This window comes from Carcharhinus amblyrhynchos, chromosome 11, assembly GCF_965287045.1.
Source record: "Carcharhinus amblyrhynchos chromosome 11, sCarAmb.v2.hapA, whole genome shotgun sequence".
Taxonomy (NCBI): domain Eukaryota; kingdom Metazoa; phylum Chordata; class Chondrichthyes; order Carcharhiniformes; family Carcharhinidae; genus Carcharhinus; species Carcharhinus amblyrhynchos.
The window spans coordinates 72,974,806-72,996,243 of NC_137334.1; the positions used below are offsets into that span (position 1 = coordinate 72,974,806).

A 21,438-nucleotide genomic window follows, 5' to 3' on the forward strand; every position below is an offset into this window, starting at 1 on the left:
AAGGTGAAGGGGTGTCATGATCTGTAGTGATTATCCCTTTAAGGGCAATACAGCAAATAAGGATCACCTGGATTGAGGGACAAATTGGGACTCAGGGTGGGTCATCACCCCAGAGGCTGGATTCCTCTCTTCAGCAGGAAATACATTTGATTTGATTTATTATTGTCACGTGTATTAACATACAGTGAAAAGTATTGTTTCTTGCGTGCTACACAGACAAAACATACCGTTCATAGAGAAGGAAACAAGGGAGTGCAGAATGTAGTATTACAGACATAGCTAGGGTGTAGAGAAAGATCAACTTAATGCAAGGTAAGCCCATTCAAAGGCCTAACAGCAGCAGGGAAGAAGTTGCTCTTAAGTCGGCTATTACGTGACCTCAAATTTTTGTTTTTTTACTCCAGAGGAAGGAGGTGGAAGAGGGAATGTCTGAGATGCTTGGGGTCCTTAATTACGCTGGCTGCTTTGCCGATGCAGTGGAAAGTGTAGACAGAGTCAATGGATGGGAGGTTTGTGTGATGGATTGGGCTACATTCATGGCCTTTTGTAGTTCCTTGTGGTCTTGGGCAGAGCAGGAGCCGAACCAAGCTGTGATACAACTGGAAAGAATGCATTCTATGGTGCATCTGTAAAAGTTGATGAGGGTCATATCTGACGTGCCAAATTTCCTTAGTTTTCTGAGGAGGTAGAGGCGTTGATGGGCTTTCTTAACTATAGTGTTGGCATGGGGGGACCAAGATAGGTTGTTGATGATGTAGACACCTAAGAACTTGAAGCCCCCGATCCTTTCTACTTTGTCCCCATTGATGTAGACGGGGGCATGTTTTCCTTTTACTGTTTCTGAAATTGAAGATAATCTCCTTCAGTTTGTTGACATTGAGGGAGAGATTATTGTTGCCGCACCAGTTCACCAGATTCTCTATCTCATTCCTGTACTCTGTCTCATCGTTGTTTGAGACCTGACCCACTATGGTGATGTCGTCAGCAAACTTGAAAATTGCATTGGAGGGGAATTTGGCCACACAGTTACAGATGTATAAGGAGTATAGTAGAGAGCTGAGAACACAGCCTTGTGGGACATCAGTTTTGAGGATGATAGGGAGCTAGATACAGCTGTGAGACTTCTGTTTTCTTATTAATAAATCAGTTTTGTATTCACAAATGAAGTCTGTGAAAGTTCAAAATCACACATGTGAATCAGTCGAATTGGTTGAAGATTAGCAATGGTAAGTTTCAGTCAGCTGAGTAATTACAGTGTGTTAATGAGATTCTGTTATTTATGTTTTGGCAACCTTTTAATTTAATGGCAGCAGGCTAGGTTTTCCAGGGCTTGGAGACCTCAACAACTAAAGAAAGCCAAGAATGGCTAAATGTGGCAGGAAAGTGTATTTCCAGGATTTGTTTTGTCATGAGGAGAAAGAATGATTGCCCTCAGACTTGCAGCCAAGCCGATTGTGATCTATCCCTCTCCCACGATGTGCCCTGCTTTGCCCTCCTATGATCTGATCTCTCAAAAATCCCTTCCATTCACACAACCTCCCTCACTTTGATCTCTTGGGTCCACAATTAATTTCTCCCTCACTAGCCAACCTGTCAACCCTGCCAGCTGCCTGGTGGGAAATGAAGCGAAAACATTCCACTGAGATCCTGTCATTAAATTCTCTGTTTCTAGTATTTCTGAGTTGCTTACACTGGATAGAAGTCTCTCCTCGCTCCATACATTTATTTCTTTGGAACATGGTATTAAAAGCCAGAGGAAAAGAATGGTCTTTTGTGTAAAAACTTGAAGAGAAACCTCAGTGCATTATGTACCAGTACAGGGAAGGGAGATCTGGTACTGTCTCCACACCCCTGGACATCATAACCCCCATCACACCCTGAACATTTTGCAACATTAATGAATAGGTGTATTCATTGCCCAGATCTGAACCTGACATGGGAACACACATCTATCCAACTTGGCAGTGAGCCAGTGATAACATCCATTTCTACCCTGAGGTAGAATCTGTCGTTACCAGGCGACAAGGAGGTAGTTAGTGTCAAAAGGGGTGAATATGTCCAGAATCAGTTGGACGAACAAGGTATCATCATCCTATTAAGCATCTTGTGATGGGCTGAAGTACTTGACAGAGATCTGTATTGATGTATAACTGTTGAATAGAATTGATTTTAAGTTGAGGCTGAATGAGTGGGCATCTGCGTGACAGATGCAATATAATGTGGATAAATCTAAGATTATCCATGTTGTAGCAATAATTATTATTACTTGAATGGGTGTAAATTGAGAGAGGTGGACACTCAGCAAGACCTTGGAGTCCTTGTGCTTCAGTTGCTGTAGCAGGCAGTAAAGAAGGCAAATGGTATGTGGGCCTTCATAGTGAGAGGATTTAAGAACAGGGATAAGAATGTTTTGCTGCAATTATATAGGGCATTGGTGAGGCCACACCTGGAATATTGTGTGCAGTTTTGGTGTCCTTATCCGAGGGAAGGATATCCTTGCTATAAAGGGAGTGCAGCGAAGGTTTACCAGGCTGAGTCCTGGGATGGCAGGACTGTCATATGAGGATAAATTAAATTGGTTGGCATTATATTCACTGGAATTTAGAAGAGTGAGAGGGGATCTCATAAAAACCTATAAGATTTTAAAAGGGTTAGACAGGGTAGATTCAGAAAGAATGTTGCCAATGGTGGAGGAGTTGAGAATGAGGGGATCATAGTTTGAGAATGAGGGGTAAATCTTTTAGAACTGAGATGAGGAGAAATTTATTCAACCAGGTGAATGTGTGGAATTCACTACCACAGAATGTAGTTGAGGCCAAAGTGTTGTCTGATTTCAAGAAGAAATTAAATATAGCTCTTGGGGCTAAAGGGATTGAGGATGTGGGGGGGAAGGGACAGATCAGGGTATTGAACTTGATGAACAGCCATGATCAAAATGAGCAGTAACTGGCTCGAAGGGCTGCTTCTAGTTTCAATGCTTCCATGTGTCTTTGTATTTCCAAAGATAAAAGCTCAAAGTGGAAGCTAAGTTTAAACTTAGCCAGACTCTGCAATGTGCAAACTGCTGACTGGAACAATCAACCTCCCATGGAAACCAGACAGGCCAGTAACCGCTTGACCTGGTGCTAATGGCCACATTGTTTCAAAATGAACTGTTGTTTACACCTCCAGTGAACCTGCTTTATTTGAAGAATGCTACGCAGACTTGGTGGCATCCAGCTTGGTAGGAGGCCAGAGGCATAATATGACAAGGATTGGACACTGACTGCAGAATCTTGGAGAAGGGAATGAAGGAAGCAACCTGGAGCCCCAGTTCTCTCTGCCCTTTTTGCACTTTCTTCACTGGCATCTCCAGAGGGCACTTTTGACTGGCAGCTGAGCAGCACAGGATCTCCAGCGCCTTGCACCTCATGGTGAACATCATCAGCCTGACCAGACCCAGTAATTCACCCCGGTGAAACGGTTTGAAGACCAGAACCAGTCCTGGGTGCGAGGGAATGTCCAAATCGACAACTGCAGATCCTGAAACATCAGCCACTGCTAAAAAATCGAGGAGCAGCCTGCCGTACACTTATTGAATGGGAAATACTGGTATTTTCAGACAAACAGTTTGAATATAGTGATAGGATGTGGATAGGGTGTAGCAAACCCTCAGAGGCATGTGTTGGAAGTGGATTGCTGGCGTAGACTGTTGACTGAAGAGTCCTATGAAGAGATTAAATATTATTTTTCCTTGATAAAGTGTTTAATAAAGTTGTGTTGGACCTTCACCTGATTCTTGTCCCCTTTGTCTACCTCACCATGTAACGTACTTGAGTTAGAAAGTGTTGCTGCAAACTGATCAAGGTTAGTCATGATACATTTACCCACCTTTCACTTTATAACAGTATCAATAGCAGATACTTTAAGGGTTTGGATGATCAACACTCGCTGAGGTAAAGTTAATAATGAATTACTGGCAATTTTAAGGCTTATTTTTACACATCCTACTGTCACTATAGGGTTCGTTGCTTCAATGTTTCTCTGCAATGTATAAATATGCATGGAAATGCTATACCTAGCATTAGTGAAAGAGGGGCAGTAGGAATTGTTTGAGGAAGATAGTTTGGCATGAGGCCCATTAGGGTTGTTTGAGGAGAATGCCTTGGCATGTGTTGGCAAGGGGGAGGGATGGGGTGTCAGGGAGGGTGCGTGCTTAAGATCTATAGGAGGTGGATAGGGCACATTAATTGATGTGGGGGATACACCTTTTCAACTTATCTTTCAAAAGGTTCCTTCACACAGGCAATGATTTATGACACCATTGAGGTAGCATGAATCAAAACTCTTTGAAAAACTGGCCAGACCCCATGCAAATCGCAGAAGATCAGGACGTCCCATTCTCTGCCACAAGTATAGGTGTAGGTTCATGACCCAAACCAGCCTGCACCTTTAAGACCCACTCCTGAAAATCAGGAGCCTTGGAAATGAGGTCAGGAATCCCAGAATCAGGACCTGCCTGCCATTTCTAAAGGACTCCTACGCTAGCTCAACTCAGCCAAAATGCAACTCTCTGTCTCCCCACTCCCCTCTCACGACACTTCCACTTGACCTCCTACCTTTAAAGAAAATTACATTTCCTGGCAGGAGGAAATGATCTTATCTGCAATTCCACACCATCTTTTGCTAATATCTTTCTTCAATATCATATCAATATCATCTTTCATTAACAAGACAACTCCACCACCTTTTTCCTTTCCTTCCTAAACACTGATTCACCCGCAATGTTTAGTTCCCATCCTTGTTCACCTTGGAGCCATGTCTCCATAATGCCAACTACATCATCTTTACATCTATCTGTGCAACTAATTCATCCATTTTGTTTCGAATGCTCCAAGCATTCAGGTGCAAACCCTTAAGGTGGGAACTTGTAACATTTCTTTTCCCTTTCCTACAATTTTTTACTTGGTCCTTATCTGGCTCTGGCCCTTGATTGTCCTGCCTATCACTTACCTTATTTTCCTTACTGTCTTTTCCTCAATCAGTATTTCTTTAATAATCCTGGAGGTCATGGATCACCTGACCACAATATGTCAAAAGATCTGAATGACTGACACTTCTATTGGACTGCAGTAAAAAGGAGAGCTTTTTTCAGGAAAGTTATCAATGAATTATTTTATTCAATTTCTTTTTATGCATCCTGCTGCCAATATAGTGTTCATTGTTCCTATGCAGTATATTTTGGATGAATGTGCATGGAATTGCCAGAAGGTGGCATAGGGACATGAAGATGCATATAAGATTGGGGAGCTTTTCACAATAAATTCATTGCAGTGTTAATGTAAGCCTACTTGTGACATTAATAAATAAACTTTAAACTTTATGGCCATGGCGTGACATGAATGGGGCATTGGGAGTTCATGCAGGTTGAGTAGTTGTGAGGGATGAGGGCTGGAGGGCCTCTTCTTTATAACTTGAATAAATTGATGGAGCACTGAACACAGAACATTACGGCGCAGTACAGGCCCTTTGGCCGTTGATGTTGCGCCAACCTGTGAAACCAATCTAAAGCCCACCTCACCTATTCTATTCCAATATCATCCATATGTTTATCCAATGACCACTTAAATGCCCTTAATGTTGGCGAGTCCACTACTGTTGCAGGCAGGGCATTCCATGCCCTTACTATTCTGAGTAAAGAATCTACCTTTGACGTCTGTCCTATATCTATCAACCCTCAATTTAAAGCTATGTCCCCTCATGCTAGCCATCTCCATCTGAGGAAAAAGGCTCTCATTATCCATGCTATCTAATCCTCTGATCATCTTATACGCCTTTATTAAGTCACCTCTTAACCTTCTTGCTAACGAAAGCAGCCTCAAGTCCCTCAGCCTTTCCTTATAAGATCTTCCCGCCTTACCAGGCAACATCCTGGTAAATCTCCTCTGCACCCTTTCCAATGCTTCCACATCCTTCCTATAATGCAGTGACCAGAACTGTATGCAATACTCCAAATGCAGCCGCACCGGAGTTTTGTATAGCTGCAATATGACCTCATGGATCCGAAACTCAACCGCTCTACCAATAAAAGCTAACACACCGTACACCTTCTTCACAACCCCAGCAATCTGGGTGCCAAGTTTCAGGGATCTATGCACATGGACACCAAGATCTCTCTGTTCATCCACACTACCAAGTATCTTACCATTAGCCCAGTACTCTGCATTCCTGTTACTCCTTCCACAGTGAGTCAGTGCACACTTTTCCACATTAAACTCCATTTGCCACCTCTCAGTCCAGCTCTGCAACTGCCTCCAAACCACTGAGGTGGGCCTCCAAACCCAACAGCTTCTGCAGCTGCCTCCAAACCTTTTTTCACCAGTTGGCTGGTCCTGCCTGCAGACTGCATTTCACAATCCCACCCCACACCCCTTGGCACCACCCACAAACCATCCCCCACAATGAAAATCCCACCCTTGAGATGACTCTCTCCCGAGAGTCAGGAATGTTCTTGACTCCCGCTACCCAACACGAGGATGAAAATCCAGCCCAGAGATTGTGACATTGAGGAATTACATTCTGGGCACATTTTGACCTTTCCTCTCATAAGACCATAAGAGATAGGAGCAGTATTAGGCCATTCAGCCCATCAAGTCTGTTCCGCCATTCAGTCAAGGCTGTTTTGGTTATCATGCCCATTCTTCTACCTTCTCCCCATAATCCTTGATCCTCTTGTTGATCAAGAACCTCTCTCTGTCTCTGTCTTAAAGGCACTCAATGACCGGGCCTCTATAGCCCTTTTCTCCACAAAAGATAGTTTGAGTCAGAAGCATATTTGGCATTCTATAACTAACTTTAATGAGAGTCAATCTTAAAGTAGAGAGAATGTTAAATGGCATTTATAAAATCATAAAATTCATAAAGCTTCAGGGCTAGAATTCTCCTGTCCCGCCTGACACTGGGATTATAGCGGGTGGGTGGCAGATCATACAAAGGCCCAATGACCTCAGATGGGATTCTCTAGTTAATCCCGCCACCCTCCTCCCCAACATGCTGAAATCTGCAATTGAAAAAAGATATCAGAATCACAGTCAGCATGCGTGTAGAGTACAGACCAGTTAAGGTTGCAGATATGGGTCCTCAGAAATGGAAGTTATTACACAGGACAAAGAAGAGAACAAAGGGGAAGGCAAAGGGAAAAATACACACCAGGGGAGCATATGATGCTATAAATGTCTTCGATTTCTCTCATCATGTCCCCTATTCATCCACATTAATATCATCTGTCGTACAATAGAACACTTTACATTATGTTCCATTCTTACAACTGTATGCATGTTGCTTTTGTTCTGAGCCTTTAAAAATGCTGTCCATCCATACAAACTTGACTGATAACTTACCCATTCTATTCAATGCCATTGATGATTTACTGATTGTCTTAAGTATTTTCTAATTTTATACCAAAATTGTGATAGGGCCCCGATGCACATTAAGCCATGAAACATCGTAATGCAATCTCTGGAAGCTCTGGTGAACTTTTAAATATTTTTCAAATCATAACTCCTACAGTACAGAAGGAGGACATGAATGGGCATTGGGTGTTTGTACAAGTTGAGTAGTTGTGAGGGCTTGAGGACCTTTCTTTTTAACTGGAATGAATTGACAGACCCATCGGGTCTGCACCAACTCCAACAGAGCATTTTATCCAGGCCCTATTCCCGTAACCCCAAGTATTTACCCTGCTAATCTACAAATCTTGGGACACCAAAGGGCAATTTAACATGGCTAATCCACCTAACCTGCACATCTTTGGACTGTAAGAAGTCTCACAACACCAGGTTAAAGTCCAACCAGTTTATTTGATAGTAAACCCACAAGCTTCTTACTGTGTTTACCCCAGTCCAACACCAGCATCTCCATATCATTGTTGGACTGAGAGGAAACCAGAGCACCCAGAGGAAACCCACGCAGACACAGGGTGAAGATACAAGCTCCGAGCAGGCAGTGACCTTTGGCCGAATTGAACCCAGGTTGCTGACATTGTGAGGCAGCAGTGTCAACCACTGTGTCACCATGCCACCCCTAGTATTTCTTGGGGTGTTGCAAAAATTTTGATCATTTGTGTGACACTTCAAAGGAAAATGATGCCCAACTAAGGGGGCACCGTTTAAAATTAAGGGGTCTCCCAATTAAGATGGCGATGAGAAGGATTTTTTTCTCTCATAAGTTCATTAGACTTCAGAGCTTTCTTTCCCAGGTCATTGAATATATTCAGGGCTGAGTTTGAAGGATTTGTAATTGACAAGGGAGTTAATGGATATAAGGGGGTAGGCAGGAAAAGTGGAGTTAAATCCAAAATTCAATTATTTAGTATCTTCCTGAACAGTGTCAGTGCAGGGTTGAGGAGTCAAAGAGCTTCCCGTGCTTTTATTTCCTATGATCCTTGCCACAATTAAATTCTGTCATTGATGTGACTTGGGACAGCAAGAGAAAGTAAAATTAGTATTTATGCAAATACGGTTCTTTCCATTATTAAAATGAAGGCTGCTTATTGAGATGGAACAAAAATGCTTGCAAAATATTTTAGTCAGCACTTGCTAAATGTGAGCAGAGAAAGAAGAAGTTGCCACAGGTGGCAATGGGTTAAAGGAAGATTGATATTAAGCTAAATCTCCTTTTCCACCTCAAATGATAAATATCTAAGGTCATCAGGAAACCTTTCAGTCTTGCTCGTTCACAAATGTATCTTCTTAAAATTTCTACGTGTGACACAATTTTTCAAACTAACGTCTAGTACGAGTGTTAATGGCTTTTGCAGATCTTTGTTCTACAATTTTAGAAAAATTAGTATTGAACTAACAGGATGTGGTTTACTTTGCAGATTGTGTGTAGGCACTGAATCTCTCATCCTCAGCATACACCCTGCAAGATTAGCTGCAACGATGATTGCGTTTCGCACATGTGACCACTGGTGAGTTCCTTTATTTGGTAAAACGTTCATAAAACCGTTGTGCCCTGATGGTAGTTTGAACAGGCACGAGTAAGCTGAGCCCTGGGTAAGAGCACACTCACGTAATCCAACTTTAACTAACGGTAATGATCTTATTTCATTTAATAGTTGTGTCTATATGACATTGGTTCTGATCATCATTGTGGAGTATATATTTTACTGCTTCTCTGATTTGCTGACCGGTTCGGTTTCACACATGTTGCTCAACTCCTTGTAGCAAAGGTACAAAATCAACTGAGTTTTCACTTTAAGCAACGCTCTTGTGGACGGTTTGTGCTTGCGGGAAACATTATTAAATGGGCTCCCATAGTTTAAACTTTATGAAGTTATAGCACTTCCCTTTCAAACGCAGTATTCTGTGCAAAGTTATGTTTGCAGAGGTGATCACAATACACTCAAGGAGTGCTAAATTAAAAGTAGATTTTTCTTGGTAATTGAATTTACATTTTGGTATATTAATCAAGTTTAATTATGGGGATAATTATGCATTTGGAGGGCTTTTTATTTTTATCCTAAATGAATTTATTATTTTTGCACTTGTAAATTTATTTTTGCACTTGTAAATTTATTTTTGCACTTGTAAATTTATTTTTGACTTTACGTACAATCTAAAACTGTCCCTATCTGCAGCCTGTACTCAAATTGATACCACCTGCCCTTATTGCAAGGTGCCACTTGCAAACTAACTGTGCATAGGCCCAAATTGCATCCATTTTAGATGTATCACCTTGTTTCGCGTGTGCTTGATTAACTTCCCTCTATCGTCTGTCTGCCTTCAGAGGTAAGAATTAGTTTTATTCGGATCTTTTGACATACACTGCTGGCTATGATAAGTTGATATTATTAATAGATCAAAAATAGTTTTTTTGCTTCAAGTCACAGAATGGCAAAATTGTTACAGCATAGAAGGAGATCATTTGGCCCATCAGTTCAGTGTCAGCTCTTCAAATGTGCAATACACTAAGCACCACTTCCCCACCTTCTACCCTGAACCCTGCACATTTGTTCCTTTTCAGAAAATTGTTCAATTCCCACTTGAATGTCTTGATTGAAACTGCCTCCACCACACTCTCAGACAGCTCATTCCAGATCTTAACCGCTCACTGTGTAAAGGTTTCCCAACATGTTTCCATTGCTACCCAGAACTGGACACAATACCCTAGCTAAGGCTGAACCAATGATTTACACAAGTTTAACACTAACTTCATTGATATAATCCACACCTCTGTTAATAAAACCACGATACTGAATGCTTTATTGATCATGCCCTCATCTTGTTCTGCCACCTTCACTGACTTGTGCACATATATACCCAAGTTCTTCTGTTCCTGAACCCATTTTGGAATTGCATTCTTTATTTTATATTGCCTCCCTTGTGTTTAAAATCAATTACTTCACGCTTCTGTATACTGACACTCCCATTTCACCAACGTATCCTTTTGAAGTTCTACACTATTCTCCTCACAGTTCAAAATGCTTCCACATTTTGTATCACTAGTAAATTTTGAAATGGTGCCCTTTACTCCATGCTCTAGGTCATGTATGTATATATAATATATATCAAAACAGCAGGGGGCCTAATACCAAACCTAGAGAGCCTCCACTATAAGCCTTCCTCCAGTGCAAAGAACATGCATTAATCACTACTCTGTTTCCTGTTACTCAGCCATTTTTTTAAACCCATGTTGCTACTCTCTTTTACTCCACCATCTCCGAACGGCCTCTTTTCTGCACTGTATGATTCTATGATTCCGTGATCAAGAATTTAAAATCCAAACTATTCTTGTTCACTGTGGTGCAACACACCTCATGCTGCCACCTACACACCTCATTACATCAGGAAAACACTTTACAACAACATAATTTTGAACTGTAAACACTCCTTAATTTAGGATATGGAGCAATTAATTTGCAAACTGCAAGACCTCACAAGGAGCAACATGAGAATGAGGAAGTCTTCTTTCTATCAATGTCAGTTACAGGATGAATATGAGCAAAGACACTGAGGAGAAAGTCCAGTCATTGTTCATGTTCGAAATGGCACGATGGAATAATTTACATCCATTTGAGAGGAAAGATGAGGGAGGCAATTTAACAGGCTAAGGGAGATGAGTTTGAGTGCATGAAGGGAGTTAAATCCGTTTAAATCCCAATGTCATCTGCCTTCTCCTGGGTAACACCCAGGCATACGGGAATGTGAGCAGCGAATGCCCCCACGCCTTCAGCCCAAGAAGTTATCATTAAATCATTTAAATATTCTAATCAGTAAAACAGTACCATTCGAACAAAGCATTCAGGCTTTCACAGTGCAACTATTTTCTGACCTGCCAGCAACCTGTCAGAGCCCTTGAGGTGAGCGCACAGAGGAAAATACTTCTTTAGTGAAATCAATAGAGTGCAAAATCTTTGATCGGTGGTACTGAAGAAGTTCAGCTATGGCCAGGTGAGAGGCTGCTGTTCACTCTAAATCAGAGTGAGCTCTCGCAACTGGACAGCTGTTTGCCAATGTCACTTCACCTGCCTTGCGCTTCATTCACTTTCACTGCACTTCCCTGCTGCCACATGTTCCATGACACGAGAGTAACTTAGGCAGCTGCGCCTTGCAGCTCTTGGGCAGAACAAGAGAAACAGCAAAACCAACCAGCTGTATTCTCCCAGAGACACATGCGCTGGAATTTTACTGCTCTGCCTAGCATGGGAATTGTAGAGGGCGAGGGGCAGACAATGGAAAGGTACGTTGACCTTGGGAGGGATTTTATGGTTTTGGAATGAACGAGGTTGTAAAGTCCCACCACATGGAGCTTCACGGGGCAGAGAGGGCAAATCTGAGTTCCAGTTCCAAGCACATGAGATTGTTCAATACTTGGTCCACAGATTGAGTATCAGCCCTCTCCACATTTATGAGCAACAGTGGCTCAGAGGCGCAAACAGTCACAGCAGCTCCTGTCTGACATCTACAGATTCTGGGAACAAGATCTCCTTTTGAGTGGACCATGTAAGTTTGCATTGTCAGTGGCTGTCAAGGCAACTGTTACTAAATGGTTCTCCTGAGCCCCCCTCCAGTGGTGCAGTGCTCCCTCAGTACCACATTGGATTGTTAGTTGAGATTTTGTACTCAGGTCCAAGGAGTGGAACTTGAATCCACAAAATTTCTGACTTAGGAGAGGATGCTAAAACTGAACCAGTGCAATGTTGTAAGAGGAACATTGTAATGTATAGTTGATTGAAATTTCCCATTCTCTTACAATCACAGATCACTGAAAGTCAAACAGCTTTATGATACAGACTTTTATAACATTGTTGCCTATTGTTTTCCTATATCTATTGATCACAAGCCTGATACTTTGAAGTGTACAGGTACACTTGTTATCTCACAATAATTTGCTTTGAATATGTCTTGTAAAGGGCTCTGCAATATATTTCTTAATGTTAGTGGGATTAATGATGGAGCCAGAACGAGGTGACTTCTTGCGAGCTATGCCCATCATACCTTCTAATTTTATCTTTACTCTCGTTCTGCACCCTAGCTATGACTGTAACACTACATTCTGCACCCTCTCATTTCCTGCTCTTTGAACGTATGCTTTGTCTGTATAGCACAAGAAAGAATACTTTCCACTGTATGTTAATATATGTGACAATAATAAATCAAATCTGATCAAAATAATTAATTAGGCCCAAGCTATTTATTTACTTGTGCAAAATTTCTGCAACAACTTTTGAGATTACATTGATCCAAAAACTATTGAAAACAAATCTGCGTTAATCTTTTCTATTTTCTCTTCTCTCTCTTTCCATTGACCTCCTAGTGCCCTGGTTGACAGTTGAATAACTTTGTCTAAATGTCATTCTATTTTAATAATATGAGCATAAGTGTTGCCTAATTTTCAACTTTGCCTTTCTCCTGATTTATCTTTCTCTTTCTGGTGGAGTGGACTGGATAAGTTGAGAAGCCCTTGGTCTGGGGAATTTTAGGAATAACCTCATATTCCATTAGTCACAGAAACATAGAAATGAGAAACAGGAGTAGGTCATTCGGCTCTTCAAGTCTACCCGATCATTCATTTTGATCATGTCTGATCAATATCCTGATCACCCCCCCCCCCCCTTCCCCTCATCCCTTAAACACTTGAATCCCAAGAGCTATATCAAATTTCTCCTTGAAACCAGACTACGTTTTGGCTCAACTACGTTCTGTGGTAGTGAATTCCACACATTCACCACCCTCTGGGTGAAGAAATTTCTCCTCACCTCAGTTCTGAAAGGTTTACCCCTTATCCTCAAGCCAGGATCTGACTTCTGAACTCCCCCACTATTGGGAACATTCTTTCTGAATCCATCCTGTCTAACCTGGTTAGAATTTTGTAAGTTTCTTCTCGCTCTTCTGAACTGCAGTGAATATAATCCAAACCAACTTCATCTGTCCTCATATGACAGACCTGCCATCCCAGGAATCAGCCTGGTAAACCTTTGCTGTACTCCCTCTAAAGCAAGGACATCCTTCCTCAGATAAGGACACCAAAACTGCACACAATACTCCAGATGTGGCCTCACCAAAGCCCTGTACAATTGCAGCAAAATATCCCTATCTCTATACTCAAATCCTCCTGCTATGAAAGCTAACATACTATTTTCCTCCTTTGCTGCTGCTGCTGTAGCTGTACGTTTACTTACAGTGGCTGATGCATGAGGACGCCAAGGCCTCATTGAGTATATACCTCTCTCAATTTACACTAGTTCAAGTAATAACCTGTCTTCTTATTATTGCTACCAACGTGGATAACCTCACATTTATCCACATTATACTGCATTTGCCATGCAGTTGCCCTCACACTCAGCTTGTCCAAATCACGCTGAAACATCACAGCTCACCCTCCCAACAACTTTGTACCATCTGCAAACTTGGAGATAATACATTCAGTCCCTTCTTCCAAATCAATAATGAATAATGTGAACAACTGGGGTCTTCGCCAAGATATCTGCGGAACTCCACTCATTAACTGCTAATCAGAAAAAGACACATTTATGCCAACTCTTTACCTCCTATCTGCTGACCATCCCTTGTTGTAGTGTTAATTCAGAATATACATTGAGAACAACCATGCTTGCTCAATAAATTGGAACTGTATGTAAATAAATTACATTGAGGCTGGGACACGTGAACTTATTTGCATCTTTCTACAATGGTGTCACTAGTAATAGGGATGAAATTAGGTGCATCTATAACCATGTAGCACGTAGAATAAATGCTACATTTTTTTAATAGTCTGTGTTTTTTATATTAGACGGCAGTGTGAAAAGCCTGGTGGATTAAATGGATTGAAACATAATTGTTTGCTCTTCGGGGCAGTAGTGTGTGTCCAGCTAGATCAATGACATCAATGTTGTCTCTTTTGTTATCAAAATTAATGTCCACATGACAAAAGAGATAATGGCAGCATGAATACAAAATTAACCAAGATACAAGAAACAGTACTGGAGAATAGATGTTCTTCAAATTGAAGGAAGTTATTTAATGCTGTACTCCAACATGGGCATTAGGGGCTCTTTTTTTTTACATATTAATGACATGGATTTGGGTACACAGGGATAATTTTGAAGTTTTCCAATGGCATAAGAAATGAATTAAACAATGACGTAGATAGTGGCAGACTTTGGGAAGACACAGACTGGGTGAAGCTGGCAAATACATGGTAGATAATATTTAATATAGAGATGTGTGAATTGATGTATTTCTAAAGGAAGAGTGAGAAAGGCAATCTGAAATATGTTACAATTTTCAAAGTTGTTCATGAACAGTGAAACACAGGGTCAGGATTTTCTGGTCCAGTAGTGACAGGAATTACAGTGGAGATGCAGAAGCCTAGCCAAAGCTTTTTTTAAATTCATTGGACATTGCTGGTTGGCCAACATTTATTGCCCATCCCTAGTAGGCTCTGAGCATTTCAGGCAACCACATTGCTGTGGAACTGGAGTCATAGACCAGGTAGGGATGGCAGATTTCCTTCCCAAAAGCACATTGGTGAACCAGATGGATTTTTCCAACAATCAACAATGGTTTCATGGTATTAGTAGATTCTTAATTCCAGATTTTTTTTTTAATTGAATTCAAATTCCACCATCTGCTGGTGGTGGGATGTGAACCCGGGTCCCCAGAATATTTGTTGATTTTCTGGATTAATAGCCCAGTGATAATACCACTTGGCCATCACCTCCCCTTAAGCTGACAGCAGATGGAACTGAAAAATCCCACTCAAGATGTTATGCATACAGATCTTTGAAGGTGAAAGATCGGTTTAAAAGACTGTTTGAAATCATGCGTTTCCTCTGTTTTATGATGGGACATTATGCTTCCTTTTTGTTGAACACAATCAACTTTTGTAAATCAATGGACAGGTCAATGCTGGAGTGTTGTGTGCAAGTCCAGCCTTTGCACTTTCAGAAGGACATCAGTAGGATGAAGAGTAGATTTACTAGAATTGCATCCCAGACGGCGATCTATAGTTACATCATGAAAAAAAATTATAAAGTGCGTCTTCCAGCCTCTGTCTGTTCCAAAGCACTATTACAGCGAATAAGATTTTTTAAAGTAAATTTTGGAGAGCAGGACTTGAGGTAGCCAACAAACAGCAGTGTGACAATGTTTAGAGCATAAAGATTGGCCAAGTACCGTGCTGTTCCTTAGACAGTGCCATTTACGTCCAAGTAAGGGAGCAGACAAGGCCTTGGTTTAATATCTCACCCAAAAGGCATCAATATCAACAGCAAAGCTCTCCCTCAGTACTGCACTTGAGTATCAGCCTTATACTTTATGCTCCACTGAAACAGCACCTGAATTTGGAACCTTATCTCTTAAAGCCAACAATGCTGTCAGCTGAGACCCAGGTGATTCTAGCAGATGCATGGCAAGAAGTTAGCGCTGTTACTGCATAGGGCACTTAGAAGAGATTTAAAGGGTTTTGACAGGGTGCACGAGTACAAACAAAATATTGCGGATGCTGAAAATCTTTTTCATTCATCCAGAGGATTAGCCATCTCTGACAGGGACAGCATTTCAGATTAAGTGAATTGCCCATCCTAAATTGCTCCTTAGTGTCAATGGGATAAGCAGGTTAAATAGGAATAGGGTCTGGATGGGAATGTTGTTGATGCAAACTTGATGGGCCGAAAGACCTCCTTCTGCAGTGTAGGGATTCTATGTATTAGTTAATTGTCCACTCTTAATTGGCTTTGGGAAGGTGGTGGTGGGCTACCTTCTTGAATCGCTGCACCCCATGTAGTACAGGTGCACCCATCGTGCTGCTAGGTAGGGAATTCCAAGATTTTGTCCCTGCGACAGTGAAAGGTCGGTGGTATAGTTCCAAATCAGGATGCTGCATGGCTTCAAGGAATCTTTCAGGTCATGGTGTTTCCTGGCATCAGCTGCCTTTGTTCTTCCATGTGAGAGAGTTTTGTAGGGTTAGAATGTGCTGTCAAAGATGGCTTGATGTGTTGCTGCAATGCATCTTCTAAATGGTGTATGTTACAACCAGAGAGCATCAGTGGTAGAAGGAATTCATATTTTAAGCTGGTGGATGGGGTGCCAATTAATGGGCTGTTATTGTTCTGGATGTTGTTGGTTGTTCACTCATCCAGGCAAGTGGAGCATATTCAATCACACTCTTGACTTGTGCCTCATAGATGGAGAGCAGAAATGGATGCTGACCTTTTTTTTCTGATTCCAAGTGGTCCTATTTGGGACCAAGAAACTTGAGGCCTTGGGCAAAATTTTACAACTCTCCATTGGTGGGTTTGCAGGCTTTGGGGCTCATAAAATTCCCCCCAGTGCCCACCCCAACCTTTCAGCAACTTTACAAAGGGCAGATGAGGCCTAAGGTGGCCACCTAAGGGCCACTTCCTGCCTGACCTCAATTTTGAAGATGTAGAGGGGGGGGGCGGGGAGGCGGCAAGGACAGAGAAGGAGCCCACTCACCCTGCTTGGGCCTCAAAAAGGTAAAGGTCGGAGTGGGCACCTCCTTCAATGGCAAATTTTCCGTGTTGGGCTCTCCCCTCCATGGTCTGCCCCCTGCAGGTGCTCCACCCACAATGATGGTCTCTCCGTCAAGACTGTTTCTATGCCTCACCTCCCTGCCATGAGACACCCCTCCAGCATTTGATCCTGGACTCCAGAACTAAGAATCTGAGTTTCAGTCGTCCCATTCCTGGCCCCTGCCACTGACACATTGCTGCAATTACAGAGCTAATCAGAATGGCAGGCAGCTCTCAGAACCTGCTTTCCAAAAAAAAATCCTGCCCTTGTCTGCTCAGTAAGAAGTATCATGACACCAGATTAAAGTTCAACAGGTTTATTTGGAATCACGAGCTTTAGGAGTGCTGCTCCTTCATCAGAAGAGTGCAGCACTCCTAAAGCTCATGTTACCAAACCTGCTGGACTTTAACCTGGTGTTGTATGACTTCTTACTGTGCGCCCCCCCAGTCCAACACTGGCATCTCCACATCTTGCCTGCTCAAGAACAAAGTCTGTTATCAGAGACATTGATCTTCCTCAACGTTGCCCCTCCTCCCCCGTTTATTCCATTGCTGTGCGATTAAAACATTTTGAACAGCTATTTTTATAACAAGTTGTAACTGTTTTGCTGTTCTGAACTGATTGAACTTCAGCAGGAACTGAACTGATGCAGGCTGAGTTATAGACATAAATTTTCTCTTTGCGATTCAACCCACTATTAAAGTGATGACACTTCAAAGCTCTGCGTGTTCTCTGATTCCAATATTGGACTGAATAAAATGCAAATTGAAATAATAGTTTTGCTGAGCTAAAAATATCCGTGAGCTATAACATTGGAAATTTTGAAGTTTTGATTTCAAAACTGATCTAAATGGAAATGAAGTCCAACATTTGTGTATAAGTGTAGATATTTCACTCAGTGACTGCACTTAATCCCAACCTGAATTTAAACATTCAGTCTGAATAAATTTAAATACTCATCCCTAATGACGTCTTACCTCTTGCTTTTATATTTATGACACATTCATTTGCTGGAGATTGGAACATAAAGAAATGGAGTCCAAAACAAAAGTGATGCCTCCATTTATTCATTTCAAGCATTGTCATTGCAATGCTATTAAAATGTTCCCTTCAGCTTTCTGAATTTAACAACTCAATGTTGTTACATGAATAGCCTTTAAATTGCTTTTTTTTCCAACAGAAGCAGCTATCTTTGAGGAAAGCTTGAAATGTATTATAAATCACACTTGCAATTTGATCAATTATTAGAGGCAAAGTATACCCATGAATGTCCACTATGACGGATTGAAGGTCGTCCCTGGAAACATACCGACTGAATCCAGGTGGTGTCAGAGGGAGCAATTCACTCATCTGATAAATTTTGTTTCCCCTAAATAGTGCAGAAACACACAGTGCTAAAACATAGAGCCATATCGGTCTACAACATGGAAACAGGCCCTTCGGCCCAACTTGTCCACGCCACCCAGTTTTTACCATTAAGCTAGCCCCAATTGCCTGTGTTTGATCCATAACTCTCCATACCAATCTTACCCATCTAACTGTTGAAATGCTTTTTAAAAGACCTATTTGTATAACAGTTTAATTTGAACCAGCATTTCTGCTGTCCTACTGAAAGTAACTGCATTAAAGGATAAAAGCACTCCTCGTACATGTTACTGTGGAAAATAAACATTTCCTAGCTGACTCCAGGCATGAAACAGAATGATAATTTTGAATGTTTGACATTGATTATTTTTAAGAAGATATCATGACTGATTTACCGAATGGGTGACCCTAATCTTATACAAAGCTGTTCACTGATATATCAACAGTGTAGAATATTGAGGTTTACTTGGAACTAATCGCAAATTAGAAACTTGCCATAAGTGCAAGAGGCAAGACCAAACTATTTGTGAATGTCTTCTGCCACAAATGTTGAGTATGTAATCCCACCCCTTACGTTTCCAAGAGGATCATAGGATCTGGTATCCTACCAACATGTAAAGAAGTGGCTTAATGCAATGGGCACAATGGAGGCTATAGGTTGTGAAAACATTTATTCTGTAATGCTGCAGATCTAAGCAGCCAGTCTACCCATCCCAAATCCCAGCCAAGTGTTGTGTTGTTATGATATTGTGTACTATGATATTAGGGCATCATTCACTCTTAAGCGATTGGGTAAAAATGTTGTGGGTTCAGCGTGCAAGAACAAATAGACATGGGTATAGAATGTGATGTCATGAGCTACAGAACTATGTATGCTGTGTCCTGCTCAAAGGCAAAAGTGAAACTACATCTAGATTGTGAAGCAAATTTCACTTTTGTGATGACACCTACTATCCTTTAAAGGCATGTTACAACATTGCCTTCTTTTTTAAGATATTTACCCCCCCTTCCAAAATAACATATCTCTTTACAATACATGTTTATGCTTAGATGCATTTTTATGTGTGTATCGAGCAGATGATCTGTGAGTCTCTGAAACGTAGAAGTAATCTGCTGGCATGCTCTGATCTTATGATGGTAACTTAGGTCACTGTGAGAACACTCCAGACAAACGGATTGCCATTCTTCGATGTTGTTCCTGGTTGCTTTCAGGATTTTTTTCCTGCATGCAATAAGATTGTAAGATGATTGAGGAGTGAGAGTGGATTTGATTTGTCCCTGATTATGCCTCACCATTGCATCATTGTGAATAATTACTTCATAAGAGCTTGGTTCTGAAATAATTCTTATCACCTTAGCTGGTTGCCATGTGCCACTTGTGGAATCCTGGATTGTGAATCTGTTACCCCCAACTATAAACATGGAAATTCTGTACCTGCATTTTTATTGTGCACATTGGTCATTTTCTCTTGCAATTTTAAAAGTTGCTCTCTAGGTTTGGAGAGAGTTGAATGCGTAAGAGTAGGTAAATTGATTTTAAAAAATGGTGTCCCGAACATGAGCTCTGTTAGTGAAGGATTAGCTTCACTTAAAGATGTCACTCTCAGATATAATATTGCAATGTGTACATCTTGCTTGGACTAGCTACATTTGATAATTAGGGATTTCACTGTGTGAATCATTCATTCAGCTCGGCGATTAGATTTAGTGTAATGAATTAATGAAGTAGTTTGTTCAATATTTTCACTTCTTACACATATTCTCAAATGGCTCATCAATGAATTGCGATGTTAACTGTAATGATCTATTTAGGCACACTAAATTGATTAAAAATGGCACTTAAGGTGTACATGACAGTTGTGTTTATTGTATTATGCAACGTCAAATAAAATAGTCGATGATGGTGATGATAAAGTCAGGGCCATAGGCATGAAAGAACGTAGCGCAATCTTGGGTCAAGGATGTTTTGGAACTTCATGTGGTATCAATGGTTCTTTTGTGCTGATTTGAGATATGTTCTTAACATCCTGTTACGCTTCTTGACAATGACTTCAATGTTGTTCTTTAAAGCAGGCCAATAGGCAATCTCTATTATGAGTCTTCTCGCCCAGTCTATGTCCATGTGTGAATGATGAAGTTATTGAAAAGTACCAGTTGCAAATATTCCAGTATAACCTGTTTGCCTTAAAAAAAAAATAACTCCCCCGGATATGCCTACCTCATGTCTGTAATGTCAAAACATGTTGGTTGGCATGCTGGATTGAATCAGGCCATCCTTCAATGACGGCCTTCCACAGTTTCTGTAGCATAAAACTTGTTGCCATTTCTCCCTGTAGCCACTGACAATTACATTGTGCAAAATGTATTAGATCAGTAAATGGACTTGCCTTCTCCTGCAAGCATAATGTTCCAGCTCTCTTGAAACTGTCAATTTTGTCTAACAATACTGGATATTTCAATGCTAGATTGTGAACTGAAGTCGTAGGTATAGTTTTTAAGGTTGATCTGCGAGGGACTGTCATTAGTGTAAGGTCAGGGCATGCCAGTTGATGGGCCTTTCATTTTTACGACATAGAACATCTGTGACACCCGGGAGGATTAATTGATCTCGCACACAGAATGACTGAACTTTTGTATGACAAAAGTTGTGGTTTCGCTATGGCCCTCTACTTATCTATAACCTGCTCAGTGACACTCACTTTGAATACTTTTCACCTTTAGTCTTGATTTTTCTCACCATAGTCTTCATCCAGATCTAGATGTAAAATCAACCCAGAAGTGAAATAATGAATATAACTGCTAAATGTCAAAGCAGAACTGGAAGTGCCTGTTTTCAACATCAAGACAGGAGATAAGTTTGGCAGCATGGAGCCTCAGAAAGATTGAGATCAGTAGGATCAAAGACCTTCAATCATTGGAGAAGAGAGGAGGGCAGCCATGGTGTAGTTGGGACTAATTGTCACAGGCAAAGGATGTTGCAGAATGTATTCCTCATGGAAATAGTCTAGGTTGAAACATCTCCCATAGCTCCATCAATCACCTTCCTTCATTCATT

General features: G+C 41.2%; 1 protein-coding gene across 1 annotated transcript in view; it reads left to right on the plus strand.

Annotated features, from left to right (window-relative positions):
• The first annotated feature begins 8,981 nt into the window (after window positions 1-8,981).
• The window catches only part of arhgap15 (Rho GTPase activating protein 15), a 686,224-nt gene continuing 673,767 nt past the window's right edge, over window positions 8,982-21,438 (plus strand). Inside the window, exon 1 of the mRNA XM_080199371.1 lies at window positions 8,982-9,035. The gene's annotated coding sequence lies outside the window, so the exon portion shown is untranslated. The remainder of the gene's footprint in view (window positions 9,036-21,438) is intronic.